Raw genomic sequence first — 5,557 nt, forward strand, 5'->3', positions numbered from 1 at the left:
AAATCTAATCTATTTAAATAAAACTAACCTAAACAAACATTTTTAAGGATTTAGGATTTTAAACTTACCTCAAATGGGGATGCGCAGTGACAGACGGCAGGAGAGGCACGACGGGCGAAGGCAACAACAGCGACAGCTAAAAGTTTCTCTTCTCTTAGTTTCGCCGGCCGAATTGATCTCTCCTCCTTTTTCTCTTTTGTTTCGATTCTATGTTTCACAAAACTGAAACATCTATTTTATAGGAAAACTCTCGACGCAACACGAAAACATTAGGAGCTCCCCTTACTCACGACAACATTCCCAACGAAACACCAATAGTATCGAGATCTTTCATTACTCCCGATTCCATTCTCGATGAACTAAAATGTTGTCTGGAGCTCCCCTTACTCTCCACGACATCCCTAATGCCATACAAGATACATGGAAATCTCTATCTGACATAATTAATGTTTGAAAATTTCCAACTGATCGTTTTTTATGCGTGCATGGGACGTCCAGACATCGAAAATGTTGTCCTATTTCTCGACGACTCTATTACGACATTGAAAAAAGGTCATTTGCTCGACGTGTAAAAAGTGGCGTTGGGATAAGGCATATTTCTCAACGTTGTTTCTTCCGATGCCTTTTTATTCATCGGGAAAATCTCGATTTCTTATCGTGTTATAAAGAACTACACGATTGTTTATCATGACCTAAACGATCATAGATCATTCGCTTAGACTGTAGTATATGATCGTTTAGAAGAATATTTTGTTAGAATTTATGTCTTAAAACTCATAGTTTGTAATCATATTCTATTCAATAAATTCATTATTTATAAATTAAATACTATAATCTTAAATCCAATAAACTAAAGTCCTCGTGCTATTTTTGAGTAAACTTGAACTTTATGTATAGACATAAACGTGGATCAGGTTCGAGTATATAGCCTAAATAGTCTATAGTATATGAATAAAGGTTGGGTGCCTTATTTAGAGACACTATGGATACGGTCTGCTTTAATAACCTAGGTAACTTAAATCTTAATCATAAGCTAAATATGAACCATTGCTCACACGAGATTATCCTTAGATTTGCATAGGTGAGGGAGAATTGGTCCAAGAAGCCTAATTTAAGGGGTAAGTCCGGTGGATAGCTGGGGACATAGGGTACAAGACGGAACTCACTCCTACTTGCTTTAGGTTAGTAGATAGGTTGTTTCCTTAAGGATTGTATCCAAGTTTTGAACAAGGGGCTCCACCCTCTTATTGGCCTGAGAGGGATTCGATTTATAGGTTGGACCTTAAACTAATTGTTCAATAGTAGATCAATGGGACTTAAGGAGCAAGATGTAGTCTCGGGGGTAAAACAATATTTTAACCCAATCGAGCTTACGAACAACCTGTGAAGAATTAACTTACTAATCATGGGGACATATGGAGCCCATGATCTATAAGTCCATTAGGTTTCCCTGCTAGCTCATAAGGAATAAACTTAGAACAATATGATGGATTGATTCAAATTGTTTGAATTTTGATTCAAATTGTTTGAATTAGGAGAGGAGAGAGAAACCGACAAGTATATGTGATATAGTCGTCAGATTTCATATTATAGATAGAGCTTTATGTTTAAATGGGACTTGAATATTAAAGATATGAATGCGAATTCATACTCGGAAGCTTGAAAATGATAGAAATAGTCAAAGTTGTAAAAAGTCAAAATGTTAATTTTTGACTTTGAAAAGTCAAACTTTGACCGGCAATATATTCAAATGTGATTCGAATCTTGAGAAAATGAATGTGGATTCATACTCAAGAAGTCAAAATTATTTAAGGAGATCAAAATGGTAAAAAGTCAAAATGTTGACTTTTGGCTTTGACTAGAAAGGTCAAATGACCATTTTGCCCCTTATCTAAAGTTAGGGGAAAATCCAACAGTTTGTTGGATAATTTCACTAACTTCTTAGTGGGCTAAGTGAAGACTCGTAGTGATGACGCCAAGCCTACTAAGAGAAAATAGAATGATGAAGAAATCTACTAATAATTAGTAGATTGTGAGGTGTTGGGCTTTGGTGACTAAATTATATGAAATGCTTTCATGTAATTTGTTTATAGAAGGAGAGTTTTAGATTAACTTGGAAAAATACGTTTTCAATAAATTCATTTTTATTGAAATAGTTTTTAAAAAAACCATTTAAAATATATTTAGAAAGTTATTCATAACACTTGAAAATTCCTAAATATGATGTGTAGTTAGTTCATAAGCCTCCGTGTGAACTTTGACAAAATTTGAATAATTTTAATTAAAACTAAAGTACTAATAAAATTACACATATACATGGGATAAAGATGAGGCAATTAAGTGGTGTGAATAGAGAGTTGGAATTGGACCTAAGTTTTTCAACAAATGCTTTGGAAAAGAGAGAGAGAGAGAGGAGAGAGAAGGCAAAGTGGGGGATTAAAAGCAAAGGCAGAGGAAAAAGAAGTGGATAACAAAATATGAAGAAGAAGAAGAAGAAGAAAACTTTATTTTATATTTATATATATATGTGTGTGTGTGTGCATATGAATAGGGCTTAGGATACTGCAACAACACTACCAACCCATATTCCCTATCCTTTTTGACCTAATTTTGATCAAATAGTAGTAAGTTTAGGACTTGTGGATTTTAAAATGGGTTGGCTTTATAATTCTTTGAATCCAAATAAATAAATAATAAAAAGAAAAAGAAAAAGAAAAAGAGAGAAAGAAAAACATGGTGCTTTATATTTATAAATAATATTATGAATTATTATCATTGTATGTCCAAGTTCAATTTATGTAGATGGGGGAAAAGTGTTTATTTTCTTCAAAGGGTTGACCTTAATTTTTCATTTTTCTATGTGTTGGAAAGCCACAAGTTTTCAAAAGTAAGGGGGAGAGAGAGTTCTCTTCTCTTTCTTAAGGCCAAATTCCTCTGATATAATGCATATAATTTATTAGATCCAAATAAAGAGAACAGATTTGTACCTTAAACTCTTTATATTTTGAATAATTCAATTAAAACTCTCATCATATTCTAAAGATTTTTACTTCAAACCTTTTTTCTTTTTTTAATATTTGATATTATATACATTGGAGGTTAAATTCTAAAATACATATTACAAAAGTAAATAAATAAATAAATAAAACATACTATCATCTTTTAAAAAATATCTCTTATTCTAAAAAAGTTTCAATAATATCTTTAGTATTTTTATAAGGGAAACTTTCATAGATATAACAAACTACATAAATATTTAACGAAACACATAAATTTAGTCATTTTTTAAATATTCCAAATTTGTCATTCCATCATTTTCTCCTCTCTACGATTTTTTATTGTCTTCTTCCTCTCTACTCATGCATTTCTTCCATCATTCTTTTTTTTTTTAGATTTGGGTAACCAAATCTATTTCTTTTTATTCCTGTTTCTTCTTCTTCTTCTTTTTTTCATTGTATCGTCTTTCTTCTTTTCTTTTCTAAACATATGGTGTATAAAAAATGTTGAAAAAATTGGTTAGGCATTTAAATTAAAGTAACAAAATACTAAAAGATTGTGTATAAAGAATATTGAAAAAAAATCGTCTTTCTTCTTTTCTTTTTTACGCAGATGGTTTATAAAAAATCTTGAAAAAATTGGTTAGGAATTTAAATTAGACTAACAAAAATTAAAAGATCGTGTATAAAAAATCTTGAAAAAAAATCGTTTAGATTTGAGGTAGCCAAATTTAAACGATCATTTAGCTGTAAAGTCAAAACTACCAAATTTTGAAAAAACAAATTTATATTTGGAATCCTAAATCTAAATAATCGTATAACCAAATCTAAACGACCGTGTAGCCAAATTCTAAACGACCGTGTAGCCAAATCTAAACGACCGTGTAGCCAAATCTAAACGATCGTGTAACCAAATTTTGAATTTTTGTTTTTTTAGATTTAGAACCCCAAATCTAAACAATCGTGTAGCCAAATAATGTAAACGATCGTGTAGCCAAATCTAAACGATCATATACCAAATTTTGAATTTTTTTTTTAGATTTGGAACTCCAGATCTAAACGATTGTGTAATCACATCTAAACAATCGTATACCCAATTAATTAAATGATCGTGTACAAATCGTGTTACCAAATATATTACGCACATTGTTGAATGAGCATTTTTGGTATTTTACACGTTAGACTTCTGCGCTTTTTCCATTTTCAAAATAATTTTATATAATGTAAATACTTTGAAAAGGCCCTTTTCCAAAAGTTTCAATAATATCATTAATCTCTTATAAATAAATAAACAATTGGACAAAGAAGTCTGAAAGAATGATATATGATAACTATAATTTAAAATATGTGTCTATGACACATGGTCGAACTAGGAAACTAGGACAACAATATAGGATAATGTTTGTGTTCTATTTTTTATTCAATATTTTCTAATGGTTATTTTTGCTTTAATATTAGTTTTGAATTCCTTTTAAAGGTATAATAAGGATAACTCTTTATGAAAGAAATAATATATAAAGTGTTCTTAAAATAAATAGCAAAGCCTTGAGGTTTTTGTGATTTATATATATAAATTTAGCCAAATTTTATTTTCTTTTCAAAAAAATCTTTTGTTTAGATTTTATTTAAATCTTTAAAATTACCAAACGCTCTATTATTTGTTCACAAAGACTTTTAAAATAATAATGGAATTAAGAAAAATGATAAAAGTGATCGTCTTAAACCTTGTATCTTATTATTCAACTAAATTTAGAATTTAAAGTCTCTCCAAAGTATGGATTTATAGAACACATTTACCTCACTATTCACTTATCTCTCACGTCTTAAAATTTTGAACTAATAATTATATTGATTTAAATTTTGAATTTAATTTTTATAATATTTGTGTCCATACTTTTATATTTCATTTGGCCAAATATCAGGTAAAACTTATCATTTGAATCAATATCAATTATTTATACCACTAAACTTTTGAGTTGTATCAATTAAATAATTTAATCACTTAATTTTTACAAGTGTATTAATTTATACATTCTTTCATATTTTGTTCAACCAAATAGTTTGATTCTTATATTTTGAGTCAATGAAACTCTCGAATTTTCAATATAAGCTAATCAATTTAGACCCTTCATTAGCATTTTTTTCGTATGTTTTTACGGAACAAATGCTTACCATATATGTGTCAATGATTTTTTTTAAAAAAAAAAAGATCTCACTAAACATCTAGATTGATTAGTTTATGAAAATCTAGAGGTTTAATGGATACAATTATAAGTTTTATGTAAGACTTTGCACATAAAATATAATATAGGATATAAATGGATGCATTTTAAAAAATTTAAAGTTTATATTGATATAATTATTATTGGTTTATGAAATTAATTAACCCAAAATATAAATTGATATTATTACTAATTAATGTTTTTAATAATCATATTCATACGTAAAAAGCAATGAAGAAGTGTTTTCCTTAAGTTTTGATTTTGGTTGGTTTTATTTAAATGAGTTCTTTGATGCTCAATTTGTTTATTTTAGCCTTAGCGTAGACAGTGAGCACTTAG

This window comes from Cucumis melo, chromosome 6 (assembly GCF_025177605.1).
Source record: "Cucumis melo cultivar AY chromosome 6, USDA_Cmelo_AY_1.0, whole genome shotgun sequence".
NCBI lineage: Eukaryota > Viridiplantae > Streptophyta > Magnoliopsida > Cucurbitales > Cucurbitaceae > Cucumis > Cucumis melo.